Here is a 16095-nt window from a genome sequence, read left to right on the forward strand (position 1 = left end):
AGCACTGTGATTACACGCGTGAGCCATCATGCCCAGCCTACATGGGGCATACTTACACTAAAAAAGGTGTTTATAGTTTATCTGAAATTCAACTTTAGCAAGGTGTCCTGTATTTTTATTTGCTAAATCTGACCACTCTATGAAGAGTGCTACTGTGATCCAAATCCATGTTTGCTGGCTGCCAAATCCATGTTCTACTCGCTCAAAAGGAGTAGGCCAAGCTTTAGAATGGGAGTGAGTGTCAAGCGGTTCATAGACATCCAAGGGAAATACCATAAGGAGAATATATGGAGCACCTGCTATGTGCTCCTTTGTGTCCAAACCGTGTTACAATTATCTATATTACATTATCAGTAACCTCTGCAACAGTTCAGCTAGATCCATGCTATCCCCGTTTTACAGAAGGAAAAATTGAGAGTCCAAGACAGTAAGAAACTGACCAAGGACACAACAGACGGAAGTAGCAGAGTCAGAGTTCCAAAGTCAGACCTGCACTTGAGAACGATCATCTACCCTTCACATCATCTTCTAAACACAGTTTTTCTGGGAAGGATTTATGAAGCATAGGAAGATGACCCACTATTTTCCTTAGAATATCTAGGAGAATGCCATTTATCTTTGAATGACTCAGCTCTATACAGTAAAGTGAAGAATGGGCTTTCCTCTTGCAGGTTTACATATACAGACAACGAATGTATAGATACCCTAAAGCAAAACTAATCCAAGCTGATGGTCTGTACACCCTGCGTTCATTGGATGGTTGCCAGCACTGCACTTAGCAAGTGAAGGGAGTAAAGTTCCCCTCTTTTATTCCTGGGGCTGACAAAGTTAGTCATGTGACCTGTACAAAAATATGTTTAAAGTCACCAAAATGACACACACACAAAAGTTTGTTCGCTGCAGCTCTGTCAAAGCCAAATGCACTTTATAGATTTTTCCATATTTATTTTGAGAATAGAATCTCCGTGTTTGACAGTCTGAAAAATGAAGTACCTAGGGCAAGGACTTTTCTGATAGGTCTGAACTATAGAAAAATTTGTTGTTTTGCTTTTAGCAATTTCAAGTCCTGAGTGTTTACTCATTCAGTTGAGACAGTTTAGAAGAGGCTATCATTTCCTTAGTCCAAATGCAGATTGATACTTAACTGAGGAACTGGCTCAGTCCATAAATGACAATGATTACACTTCTGGTTGTAGGCAGGACATTTCAATGGGCCTTTCAGTAGGCAAATTGTTTTCTATCACTTACAATGTGGCAGGACGCTACCAGGCAAGGGGGAAAATAGTAACTCATGAGAGTTTAGACCCTACTCTTATAGAACATGAGGATGCCTTTCCTGAAAAACTAGAAAATTTTGTGCTATAGTTAGAAGCAAAAAAAGTCACAGAAGTTGTTGAGCTATAAGAGGAAAAAAAATTGAAGTATTGAGATTGTTTAGCACATGTTCTTCCAGTTTGAGATTTTTTTCAGATCTCAGTGTGTTGGCCTGTTAACGTGAGGTTAAGTATTATTCCCATCTATTCAGAAGAGGAAATGCAAGTTGAGAGAATACAAATGTTTACTGGTTTGGCTAGCCCTCTAAATTAATATTGGGAAAATTTTGTTTTTCTTTGACATGTATACTTGGTACTTATGTTAGCCAGAACTTGTGTAGCTGCAAGTGACAGAAACTCAACTCAGAGTGACTTAAGTTAAAACAGGCTTTTTTTGGGTCAGGAAATCAAATTGTCCAAGGCTGGGTATACTAGCTCACACCTGTAATCCCAGCATTGGCACCGAGGCAGGTGGATCACTTGAGCTCAGGAGTTTAAGACCAGCCTGGCCAACATGGTGAAACTCTGTCTCTACTAAAGATACAAAACAGCCAGGCGTGGTGGTGGGTGCCTGTAATCCAAGCTGCTCGGGAGGCTGGGGCAGGAGAATTGTTTAAACCTGGAAGGCGGAGGTTGCAGGGAGCTGAAATTGCACTGTGGCACTCTATCTACCCTGGGCGACAGAGCCAGACTGTTTAAAAAAAAGAAAGAAAAAGAAAAAGAAATCAGATTGTCTGGAGAGTGAATCTGAATGGATCAAGGACTCAAGTGCATTAGGAATATTTCTTCCTCCATTTTTTGGCTCTGATTGAATTTGAAGATGCAAGGAGCTCCTAATTCTCATTTTCTAGCTCAGCCAAATAAAAATTTTTTAAAAAACTACTTTTTTCCAATGACTTCCACTAAGTTTCCTGTCTCTGAATCAATTAATCATAAAAGCATTTGGGCTGATGGTGTCCAAAGCATGGAAGATTCTGATTGTCTGGGATTGGGGTAAGGCAACATCACAAGAATAACAAAGGGAGGAAAGGAAGGGTCACTCAGAAAACCGAGAGGCTGCATCATGAAAGGGAGATGCGTATCGGAAAGAGAAAACAAAATGTATCGAAAGAGTTGAACATTTCATGAAGGTGTAAGAGGCAATAGCCTTCTAGATTTAAGGTGCACCCCTCAAAACCTAGAAATGAGATGGAAATGGGGGATTCACGTTGAAGGGGAGAATCTCTACCAACTTTATCTCCTAGTGCCAGGGTTCACAAACCTTCCAGATCATCTTCCTGGAGAAAGTGGTTGGACTTGAGTTTAGCTAAATGTTCAAATCATTGATTTCAAAGTGAGAACTGATGATGAACTATTAGATAGTAAGCAGTCTTTGGAAGCAGAGCTCAGTTTAAAAAAAAAAAAAATTCACCCCTCAGTAACTGTAACCTGGAACATGTTCACTCTCCTTCAACTTTAATGTCCTCATCTGTAAAATGGGAGCAATAACACCTACAGGGTTGCTTAGGGAAGAAACAGGATCACTCAAGATGCTAAGCCTAGAACGTGACTCACAGTAAGAGCTCAGACGATGCTCGGCATTTTGTTTTTCTCTTTCTTTCCAGAAGGAAAATACTTTGGAGAAAAAGATTCAGTACTCTCTCACATGTTGATTCTCACCAGAACAAGCTCTATAATTTCCAGAACGCAGTGAACAATGAAAATTTGGGATCCTTCACTCAAAGATGATTAAGATTTGCAAGATGGCAACAGCAGAGCATTAAACCAAGTGTGGGCCCTTCTGAGCACAGGGCTCTGTGCCACAACACAGGTTGCACACCTGTGAGGATGGCTTTGATTCTCACATTATTTTGCTGAAAGAAAAGAATATTAAAGTAGACTACTTCTGAGTAAGAAGGGAGTGGGAATATTTGCCCAGGATCTACTTCCTGGAGCAAAATCTTTGAGAAGTTCCATTTTCTTTCTCTGCTGGTAGCAGAAGAAACTTCAGACATGGGTAAGAGGTGGACCCATTCCCAGGAGGTGCCACTTTCAATTGATTTTAAGGAGGTGTAGAAGAGAGAAAAAAGACTCACTTTTTTTTCTTTCTAATTTGGATGAGAAGCTTTCTGGAGATGGAAGACAAATGACAATATGGAAAGGAATTTTCAGAGGGATAATATTATAAATAGCTCTGAAAGCATAACAAAGTGAAGCCAATAAAAATGGATATGCTGCACAGTCCGAAATTCCACAAAGATTCAACAATGCACTTTATTAATAAATCAGCTCTCTTTGCTCCATTAAAATCATAAAGCTAAGCAATTTGTAGCTGAGTTAATGTCTTTTTCTCCTCAAAGAGCTCAGTTGAGCAACAAAGCATTGTCTTGATCTAAGAGATTTAAAAATATATTCTAAAAAATTTAATTCCCATAAATTAAAAAATATATATATTGTTAATACCCAGTTATATGTTATTCTGTAACTCTGCAACAGTAGAGAGGAGGAGCTAAATAATTCTCTCATCTCTATGGGCCTCAAAGACAGATGGGAAAATCCTCTTGTTCTGCCTGATCCAGACTAATCTAAGACGATGGGAATGTTGCCCCACCTTCAACTCCAGGGTAAGAAGCTGGGCCATGCCCTTCTCATTTTGATTTGAGTAGTAATTTAACCTTGACGCTAACCATTTCCAGTAGCAAAATGATGTGCTGCTTAATCAATTTGAACATTAAACATTTATTTTAAATCTAGTATATAAAAAGCAGTAAACTGGGTGACAGTGACATATTTACTTTTACCTCCCAAATAAAGGAAAGAACATACGCAAAAACTAGAGGTCTGAGAATTAATCTAAAGCAAGGCTTGCACCAGCAGTCATGGAAGAAAAGATGGATAGATAGATTAATTAACTGACTGATTGATTATGGACAGAGAAAAATTTCCAAACAATTTTGCTTCTCCACATAGCAAAAACTTAACCCCTTTCCAGGGGATACGGGAATGTGGTTAAATGTCATCTGGTTTTTGAATGAGGAGGTTGCAGCGTTAGTAATCCACATCCACACAGACACATGTCTTGCTCACATGGAGTTTTCCTCTGGGGGCTCATGCTCTCAGGAAAGTTACAGCACAATTTACTTCCAGGATGCACTTGGGTCTGTTAAAAAGAAAGATTTTTCAACAATTTCAGTGGTCACCTCAGGGCTCTAGGCGTTCCTCAAGGCAGATATGTCCTCAAGAGAGGCAGCAAAACTTCTTTCTAGTAGACTCTTGAAGACAAAGCCTGAAAAGTGTGGTAGTTAGATACCACTCACCATCTAACTCCATGTGGCTATAATACTCAATCAGGAAAGATTCAAGGCAAAATTCTGCCTATTGGAAATGCTGTGAAAATACAGATTCCTAGGCCACATCTTTCTGGGTGAGGTCTTAGAATTTGGGTTTTATTTATTATTTTTTTTAGAGACGGTCTTGCTTTGTCACCTAGGCCAAAGTGCAGTGGCACCATCACAGCTCACTGTAGACTCAAACTCTTGGGCTGAAACCATCCTCCCACCTCAGCTTCCCAAGTAACTGGAGAAACTGACACATAACACCATGTCCAGCTAATTTGTTGTTATTTTTTGTAGAGTTGCCTAGGCTGGTCTCAAACTCCTGGGCTCAAGCAACTCTCTCACCTCAGTTTCCCAAAGTTGCTGGGATTACAGGCATGAGCCACTGTGCCCAGCCATGGGATTTGTATTTTTAAAACTTCAAATAATAGTCCCGACTTGAGGCCATTTAACTCTCAGCCCTTTTCCTCTCAATGTAGAACAGATTAGTCCTGCTTCACATGCATCAGCCTTCACTGCAGTGATTTTCCATCCTCTGGAGGACTGCAACCAGGTTGGAGTGTGTATTCCTATGTAGTTTATATTAAAACAAGGGTCAACAGGCTATGACCCACAAGTCAAGTCTGACCAGCAGCTTATTTATGTAAATAAAGCTTTATTGGAACACAGCCATGTCCATTTGTTTATATATTGTCTATTGCTGCTTTCACACTATATGGTCAGATTTGACTGCTGCTTCAGAGACTCTACGATCCTCAGAGACTAAACTATTTGCTTTCTGACACTTTTCAGAAAATGTTGTGAACCTCTAGTTTAGAAGATGATAATAGCTAATTTTTTTTAGTTTATCACATACTTAAAATTGGACCAACTGGTAGAAAGAAGTCCTGTAATGCAGCCGAGGCTACCCAGCCAATGAGGAGCAGAGCTAAGATTTAACCTCTAGCCTGGAGCCCACGCTGTCTTAGTTACTGTTCTGTGCTGCACAAGTCTTCATCAGATCCCTGCCTTGGCTAGAAGTAAAGCCTGAGCCTACCCATGTAAGGTATCACTTAACTAAAAGATTTATTCATCTGGATAAAAGGAAGTATTGGGCTGGATTTTAACCCAGCCATTAATAAGCTTGTTAACCCTGACCTTTCAAATCAATCTTCTATATTTACCTTTACCTTTTAGGAAGGATTCAATCATTTTCTAGTGATAAAGCACATTTTCCTCTTCTCGCAATCTAATGATCACTTGCTGTAATACTAGACATCAGAGCAGCCCATCAAACTATTAGTTACACATAAAACCTATTAATGTACAGTATTCACAGTGGCATTTTCTTTCAAGTCAATAAAAAGGAAAGAATTTATTATAAGGGTCCTGATATCTACCTTGGTACATTAAAGAGAGTCTTTCCCAAAGAGTTATGTGTTATGCCAACCATATTTAGGGCCCTAGATAGTTAGGATGAGCATCATACGCCTGTACTTCTCTCATTGACTTGGTCACTTAGAGCTGTGTGGTCTGGCTGGGGACCAAAACTTCCTACATACTGATTATTTTCATCTGTAAAATGGGAATGACACCACCTCCCTTGAAGAGTTTTGTGTAGATTAAACAAAACTTACATAAATTAAGTAGGATGCTGAATGCAGAATAAGTATTTATTCAACACATAACTTATGAAACTCTTTTTTTTCTCCAAACCTAAAGATAATATCTAAATTTTAGATGATGTTGTGGAAGAATTCTCAAATTGCCCTAAGCCAGCCTTCTTCGGGCATCCAGCTAGTCTGAACAAAGGGATTCTACGAAAGCACCTCAGACTACAAATATCAATCATTTCTCTCAGAGAAAACAGAGTACTTCAACAAAAGTGACAAATTTTCAAAATATACTTTTAATCCTCAAAACTAGCCAGAGGTCAGCCTTCTCTATAACCCTGGTCTTCACCACTGAATGCCTAATCTCTCTGAGATTTCTAGCCACAGAAATGTGCAGTTAAATAAAAGTTACCATGTTGATATGATTTGGCTGTGTCCCCACCCAAATCTCATCTTGAACTGTAGCTCCCATGATCCCCACATGTTGTAGGAGGGACACGGTAATTGAATCATGAGGGCAGGATTTCCCATGCTGTTCTTGTCATAGTGAATAAGTCTGCTGAGGTCTGATGGCTTTATAAAGGGCAGTTCCCTTGCACGTGCTTTCTTGCCTGTCGCCCTGTATGATGTGCCTTTGTTCCTCCTCTGCCTTCCACCATGATTGTGAGGCCTCCACAGCCACAATGTGGAACTGTGACTCCATTAACCCTCTTTTTTAAATCAATTACTCAGTCTTGGGTATGTCTTTATTAGCAGTATGAGAATGGGCTAATACACATGTTCAAAACCAGTCGCTCAACCACCAAACATTCTGGGAACTTTTAATATCCACCTAGAATTGGGAAGGCCAGGGATAAAGAAGTGACACAATGTAGTTTCCCACTTATAACCTGTCTCAACAAGGCAAAAAAAAATAATAATAACAGACCATTAACATGTGGTCCTTGTCCTTGGAGAGAGCTGATAATTTTGAGAGTTTATCACATACTTAAAATTTGACCAACCTCTGGTAGATGAATTGTCTTGTGGAATTCTCTCAGCAGTTCTGGGGTTTCTAATCATTATTTCCTTCACTTAATGAAACTGATACAAAGCAGTCCTATAATGCAGTCAAGGCTAACCAACCAGTAAAGGGATTAAGGCCAAGGTTAAGCAAGTGATGGGAAAAGCTAGTGATGCTGGCCTAGGTTGGAATATGGTCAGTACTCTCAACAGGGAGAGAGTCCTGCAAATGGGGGAACATGTGCACAAGAAGCACGGTCTCAGTTAGGTTCCACAGCATGGGTAGCATTGAGCGTGGTAGGATGGAAAGAAACAGTATTCTAGACATAAGAAAAATAGCAAATGCTGAGAAGTGGGGAAGACGAAGCTGTGCCGAGGCCTGGTTCTAATTATAGTGGGCATCAGAGGGAGAAGCTGCAGGGAAGGTTGAGAACATATTTTCCATGGCCATGGGGGACTGGATGTAAAGGTGGGATTTTATTCTGAGTGGTAAGTGTGTCTTCAATAGAAATAAGTCTTTGGCAAAAGGCAGACCCTGCTAGTGCTGATGTCCCTCTTCCTTCCCTCACACCCACCTTGAGCTTCTTCCCAAGAATCCATGCAGATTTGATTGGATCTCAGCACATTGCATGGTTAGCAACCCAGCACTACCATTTAACCTTGGGGTGGAGTGACATCTCGTGAATATTTGGTACTAAAGATGGCTCAAATAGGCAGAAGGTGACTCGGGCCAACTTCAGCCTTGCAAATTCTTCAGAAGGTACCTCCCAGCAGGGCCTGCCATTTTCTCCCGGATATGTCCAAGGTGGCCAGTTTTTCTCACTATCTTGGAACAGATTGCCATTTTTTTCACGAGAGTGCATGATGAAGTCACTGAATGTTTTAGGAACCTGGTGTTTGGAAAATGTGAACCTTTGAACATCAGAATCACACTTATTTTGGCAGCAAGCTGAAGCATGAGAGAGCGGCGCCTGAGAACAGAGTCTGACTGAGGTAACGGTGCTTTTTCTCCCCCTTCCTGCTCACTCTGGGGCCAAACCTCCTAGTCTGGAGTAGCAAGCAGGAAAGGCTGCACTAGGAAATTATTTCTCTCTTGTTACCAAGCACACAGGGTTTCATTCCAGTCATTTCAAGAAGTTTATGATATGGCACCACTTTGCGTGTGTTCTCTTATTTAATTCTCACAACAACACTAGGCATCAGGAAACATTGATTGTTTTATTTATTTATTTTGACACAGTCTTTCTCTGTCACCCAGGCTGGAGTGCAGTGGCACAATCTCAGCTCACCACAACCTCTACTTCTTGGGTTCAAGCAATTTTCCAACCTCAGCCTCCCAAGGGGCTGGGACTACAGGTGTGCACCACCACACTTGGCTAATTTTTGTATTTTTGGTAGAGTCAGGTTTCACCACGTTGGCCAGGCTGGTCTCAAACTTCTGACCTCAAGTGATACAGCTGCCTTGGCCTCCTAAAGTGTTGGGATTACAGGTGTGAGCCACAGCATGGCCAGCAACCTTATTTTAAAAATGAAGAAGCTGAGGCCTAGAAAGTTTAAGAAACAACAGCTAATAAGTGTTGGAGGTGGAAATTGAACCCAGTTCCAGAGCACTTGGCACAACTAGTCCTGTGTCCTTGGGATAGATGCTTAACCTCTTGGGGGCGCTATATTGTGGTCTGTAAAATGATCATAGAACCATTCTAATAGGGAAGACCTATGGAATAAAGACACCACTCTTCATCATCATGGCACCTTCCACAGATTAACTATGGTTGTCATCTTCATGACACAAATGAAATACTTTTTGAGGCACTGTTCCCACCATCCATGAGATCTAGGCTAACCGAGACAAGACATACATACGTGGAAGGTGTAAACCAACGGCATGTATGATTAAGTACCCAAAGACGCCATTCAGCAAAAAGCAGTCGGGTATCTTGAGGAGGAGCGCCCTTTGGGCTAGTCATAGTAGGCAGAGTGACGCTTATTTTGGACCTTGATGTGAAGGTGAGAATGGGTGGCCAGATGCAGAGAGGGATGGTAGAAAAATCACATGGGAAAAAGTTTGGATCCAAGAAGTGACCTGGTATATCCATTTAACTAGAAGTGTATAAAGATGTTATTGTCAAATTGTTTATGATGCTGAAAAATGTGAAACAGTAGGGAAGTCAATGAAATGACTATGACCTATTCACAGAATAATATAAGATGTAGCCTTACAATAAGATAAGGTAGATTTTTTTTTTTTTTTCCCCAGACAGAGTCTCGTTCTGTCGCCTAGGCTGGAGTGCAGTGGCGTGATTTCGGCTCACTGCAACCTTTGGCCCCTGGGTTTAAGCAATTCTCCTGCCTCAGCCTCCCTAGTAGCTGGGATTACAGGTACACTGCCACACCCAGCTAATTTTTGTATTATTAGGGAGACATGGTTTCACCATGTTGGCCAGGCTGGTCTCGAATTCCTCACCTCAAGTGAGTTGCCTGCCTTGGACTCCCAAAGTGCTGGGATTACAGGCGTGAGCCACCACGCCCAGCCGGTAGCTTTTTAATATACATATATCGAACAAAGCCTTCCCTGCTCTCCAGGACAAAGTTAAACTTTTCTTTCATGAGCACCCATGGTTTCCTGTACCTCTCTTCTGTAGCACTCCTCACATTTGTTGATTAATTATAGTATGATTGTTTAGATAATTCCTGTATCTTTCCCAATTAGACCGTAAGTACCATGGGAGTAGAAACCACACACCTTTAGGCTAATGATTATATTCCCATCCTCCAGCTTAATGCCTGGTACATAATGAGTACTTCAAATTTATTCCAGTTGAGGCCAGGCCTCACGCCTATAGTCTGAGCTACTCAGGAGGCTTAGGCAGGAGGACTGCTTGAGCCCAGGCGTTCAAGGCAGCCGGGAGCTATGATCACACTACTGCGCTCCTGCCTGGTGACAGAGCGACACCCTGTCTCTAATTTTTAAAACATTCAGATTTTTTGTACATATGCATAAATGAAGGAATAAATGTATCTGTGTTACATATGCAAGTACAATTTACTAATTATCAATAATGTTTAGAGTTAGGATGACAAATCCAATCTACTGGTTGTGCCTGTGAAGATTCTCAGCCCTTGTTCAAGTTTAGGGAGGAAAGAGAGCCTTGGGGGAGGAATGCCTGCCATTGTCATCCCTAACTCGTGTGGCAGCTCACTGCCATGTTAGGTTTAAGCCAATGTATTGTATGTAAATTATGTGTATAAGAGTATGACTTGATAAATGAATTACCTAGAATATTATTTGCTAAGTATTTACAGTGATTCTTCTTGGGTGGTTTTTACTTTACATTTCCTTGGTGGCTTTAATTTTCTGAGTGTCTGCGACCTTGATGACCAGGAAAAAAGAATGTGCTATTTTCTTTTTTGAGGGCTTAGCTCCGTTTCCCCTCCTCTGGCACAGTCCCTGCTCCATCTCCTTTCCCCTTCTCTTCCTCCTCCAACCCCTGCTCCATCTGGAAGGATTTTGCTCTCCACAGAGGTACAGAGACCAGCACTGCCTCTACCTCCATTCTCTAACCTCCTTGCTAAGAGGGGGTGATTACCATTTCTCTTAAGAAAGTGTGAGTGACTCCCTACCTGGATGGGCATTAGGAAACAACCACCTCATGAATATGCATGAGATTCCAACAGGCTTTCAGTGGCAGGATGGCAGAGCTGCTTAGAGGCCTGCCATGACAGAGGGAAGGAAGCAGAAAATTCAAATATAGTAGTTTGTGGAGCAGAAGAATGCCCGGAGCCAACAGGCTGGAAGAAATTAAAGGCTCACTGATGTTCCACTCAACCAAAGCCCTTCTTTATTCTAAAGAGGTAATAGCTATCATCTATGAAAAACTATCTTGCGGCTATTCATTTCTGCCATTACCACTGACACAGTAGAGTCCTAAGGCAGCACACATCACCTAGAATGTCACTGATTATTCCTTTAGGGCAGCAGTACAAGCCCAGAGTGTCTGACAGAGTTCCCAGAGCTGCCCACTATATTAGAGTTCTCCCGAGAGCCAAAACCAATATGATAGATGCATAGACAATCCCCAACTTAGGATAGTTGGACTCACAAAAGTCAAATGTGTGGTGCAAAACAACACACATTCAGTAGAAATTGTGATTCAAGTATCTGTACAATCATTCTGGTTTTCACTTTCAGCCTGATATTCAGTAAATTACATGAGATAGTCAACAGCTTATAAGTTAGATTTTGCATTAGATGATTTTGCCCAGCTTTAGGTTAATATGAGTGATCTGAGCATGTTTAAGGTAAGTTAGACTCAGCTATGTAAGTGATGCTCAGTAGGTTTGAATATATTTTGAGACGGGTTAAGAGACTTTTGGTGTTTAATATTAAACACATTTTTGACTGATGATATTTGCATCAGTCCTGATTTTATCAGGACCTAACCCCATCATAAATTGAGGCATATCCATATGTTTTATATATATATACACACACACACACACACACACACAAACACATACACGTATACTAGAATATGTATATTATATATATAGACTATACATTCTGATAGAATATATATTCAATTATATTTTCATCTATAATATATATTTCATTATAATCATAGATATGATATATGAATATATAATATATACAATTATATCCATTTTTCACATACACATGTATCCATGGATTGGATGAATCCCTCCCACAACACTGAGAGTTTACCTTCCTTCCTAACACTACTGACTCAAATGATAATCTCTTCCAGAAACACCGTCACAGACACACCCAGAAGTAATGTTTTACCAGCTATCTGGGCATCCCTTAGCCCAGTTAGATTGACACCTAAAGCTCATTGTCACAATGGGGACCCACCTGCTGGAATTTCAGCCCTATTTCCCAAAGCATAGTCCCAGGATGCCCATCTGACAGGATGTTAATGGTTCCCCTCCATAGAAAGGTTGTATGAATGGGCCATGATGGCTCACACCTGTAATCCCAGCATGTGGGAAGGCCAAGACAGGAGGACCATTTGGTCCCAGAAGTTCAAAACTAACCTGAGCAAGAGGGCAAGACCTTCTCTACAAAAANCATAGTGGCATGTGCCTATAGTCCCAGCTACTTGGGACTTTTTAATTAACACGTGCATGGTGGCAAGTGCCTGTGGTCCCAGCCTGATGTGAGAAGACTGCTTGAGGCAGGCATTCAAGATGGCAGTTAGCTATGACTGTGCCACTGCACTACAGCCAGGGTGATAAAGCAAGACCCTGTCTGTCTACAAAAAAAAAAAAAAGGGTTGTGTAATAAGCGTAGGATGTGTTAAACAACGTAGCATTCATCTTTTCACTTACTGTGGGATTTTGACATAGAGCTATCATAATGTGAGATACATTGTGAAGCTGGAACAGGGAGGCGAGGCTGACCATTTCTCAGCCTTTTTTGACCAGAGAATTTTCTCATGTAATGTCTGGATGGACAAGCATTTCAATGGATTAGGGGACTCTTTGTATTTGATTCTTTTTCACAATTTGACATCACAATGGCAGCTGAATTGCCAAATGAAAAAGAAAAGTCTACAAGTCTTAAAAATGCAAGGTAGGAGAGAGGGAGAGATGTTGACCAAAGAGTATAAACTTGCAGTTATAAGTCCTGGGAACTTAATGTACAGCATGCTGGTGACAGTTAATGTATACTTGAAATTTACTAGCAGAGTAGATGTTAAGTGTTATTTCCACAAAAAACGTAGCTATGAGCCGATGGCTGTGTTAATCAGCTTGATTGTGGCAATCGTTTTATAGTATATGCGTATATCAAAATAGTTCATACACCTTGAATGAATACAAATGTGCCAAGTATACCACAATAAAGCTGAAAAATGCAACATTATTTGTTCCTGAATTGGTCATGTACAAGGCTCACTAGGGGAAGTAATCCTGCAAAGTGAACCCCACTGCACCACTGGTTCCCACTATAAGATCTGAGATGTGTCTTCTGAGATAGGATTTCCCTTCTTCAGCCAAGTTAGATGTCTCTTCAAAGCAGAGGTGGTGTAACAACTTCTTCCAAAGCAAAAATCTTCTCTCCTCCTAGAAATGGTAATGTTCCTCCTCCACCGCCCTGTGCCTAACACCCTCCGTTCACACCCCAGATTTCTTTCTTGCTTTGCAGTTAGTTTAGTACTTTCCGCAAATCTACAAGCTCTTCTGTTAGCTAAGTCAGAATTTTTCTCATATCTAGAGAAACCCTCATTTCACCAATGAAGCTTCCAGAACAGGATCATTATAGCTAAAGAAGGGTTTCTCATAATTTGAGTATAACAGATAGCATACATAAACCTGCGCCAGTCTGTTATAGAAAATAGGAGGAGGTGGTGGTTGAATTGGGACTTAATCTTGGAAAAAACGTTAAAAATTGTTAGTATTAGCTTATTCTTTAAATTTAGGTTATAAGTGTGAACATTTTGGGTCAGCAAACAGCATGATAGTGTGATTCACACTGAACAGTATACTTCATTCTGAAACTTATATATCAAAGTCATAAATATTTTACAAAAATATTCCAGAGTTTTATCAAATTATCCTAGGCCTTCTTATGATTCTTTGATATTTACATCTTTCTTTTCTGAAATGCTCATCTGTGATTTTCATGATTTATTATTTTCTCCTCTTTCCTTGTTAAATGGCCTAATTTTACCAGCTCCTTTTTATCAATGGCTTTGCATGTGGTTCCAAAGTAGTCCTCATAAAACTCTCCTCCATACTCCCAAAGCAGTTTTTCAATATCACTTTCATCAATCTCATGAAATTTTGTTCCTTTTCCAAGATAGAAAATTTGACTTTTTAATCAATTCACATTGCTTTATTGGATGTTTAAAATTATTCATGAGAGTGACCACAAACACTTAGTAGTGGCAGTTAGTGTTAAATAGAAAAAAATGATTGAGTGGAGACAGATCTGAGTTGTTATTACTGATTTTTTCACATTGGGATGATGACATCTGCTTTCTTTGGAAACCTGACCAACTGGGGGGCTCGAACAGTGTGCAGTCTTGATGCACGCATCTGAAAATTCCTAAAATATAAACAAGTAGTCCATTTTTCAGCCTGCAATTTTCCAAATATCAGACTCATAAATAAAAAAAGATTTGTTTTGTTGAGTGTTAGATTCTGAAGTCAATTTTATGGGCTTTTTGAAAAAAAAATTAACATAACTACTAGCAATAGTGAAAAATTAGGGCACGTCTATTTCAATTTCTCATATTTTACTTGTCTCCTTTGCACCCAAGAAGTTGTAGTTCCACTTAATTACATTCAAATATGGATACATTTGCTTCTGTTTATACAAAGTTCAAAAATAGGCAAAACTAGCCTGTGCTGTTAGAAATCGAGATAGTGACTACTCTTAGAATTCCTCTGTAAGAAATATTTGTCTCTTTTTCCCATTTACTTATGAATTATATTTTAATAGTCAGGATCTCACTCCATGTCCCAGGCTGGATTACAGTGGTGTGATCATAACTCACTGCAATCTCAAAATCCTGGGTTCAAGCGATCCTTCTGCACCAGCCTCCCAAGAAGCTGAGATGACAGGTGTACACCACCATATCTGATTTTTTTTTTTTAATTTTTAAATTTTTTTTGTAGAGACAGGGTTTCACTATGTTGCTCAAGCTAGTCTCGAACTCCCAGCCTCAAACAATCCCCCGGCCTTGGCCATTTGCTTATATATTTGATTTATTTGTATCACTATGGACTCATGAATATTAAGCTTACACTTTGGGTTACAATCTAATACTATGTTATTTATTTTTGCTCAAATTGTTCCATCTTTGACCATTAGAAACACCTTTAGGTTGACTCCTCTGTCCTTTTGACAAGCTACATCCGCTTTTGTTTTTGGAGCACTTCCTTAATTTCTAGCAACACAAGATGCTACAGGCTCTCTTTATTTTTGTCTGCCCCAGCTCTAGAATTAGCTATTTCTCCAATAATCTCTGGTTCCTATGACTGGAAGATTGTATAAATTATAAACTTCTTGAAGACAGTAATTTGTTCTTTTCACCACATTCCAATACCTATAAAAGTCGTCGGCACCTAATAAGCACTGAATTAATTCTCACAGAATAAATGCTTGAATGACTAAAAGGGTGTTATAACTTTATGAAATGTTCCAGTACCCTCTAGATATATCACGCCTTAGCTAATAATATACTAGAAAGGGAAATTATGAACTTGGCTCATCATTTAAGTATTCAGTGGGCTTGCTTAACCTTATGCTTTATTTCTTTATCTGTATAATGGGCTTAATAACACCTATTCCATAGGATTGTTGTGAGCTAATTAAATGGGCCATTTTATTCAAAGCACTAAGAGGCATACCTGGCACATAGTAAGTGATCAATAAATACCAAGTATCATCAGCCTTAGTGTGTTGTGTACCCAGTGTGACCAGCATGTTGGTTTTGTGGTTCTTCCATCTGTCTCCTGTGGCAGCACCTATTGATTGACACAAATTCTCTATGTTAATCTGCTCATCAGAGCCAAGGAGCAGCCTTCATCTCACCATGTATTGTAGTCTGAGGAATATAAATAATCACACCCTCCTCCTTTGGGTTTCAGACAAAAGGAAAAAAAAAAAAAAGACAAAGTCCAATAACAGGAAGGAATTCAAGCCTTATTACTGGTAATGTTGGGTTTTATTATTTGGCGTAAACCTGAGATCTGAATGGTCTATTCATTACTTCCCATAAGGTTAGACATAAGGCCTGCTTGGAGATGGTTGGCCCCAAAGTGCAGCAAGAAAACTGGAAGCTGCCATTTGAGATCAGGATGCTCAAAATACAGGCTATATGTGTGCAGCAAAGTTTGATACGTTAG

This window comes from Cebus imitator, unplaced genomic scaffold (assembly GCF_001604975.1).
Source record: "Cebus imitator isolate Cc_AM_T3 unplaced genomic scaffold, Cebus_imitator-1.0 Scaffold147, whole genome shotgun sequence".
Lineage (NCBI taxonomy): Eukaryota > Metazoa > Chordata > Mammalia > Primates > Cebidae > Cebus > Cebus imitator.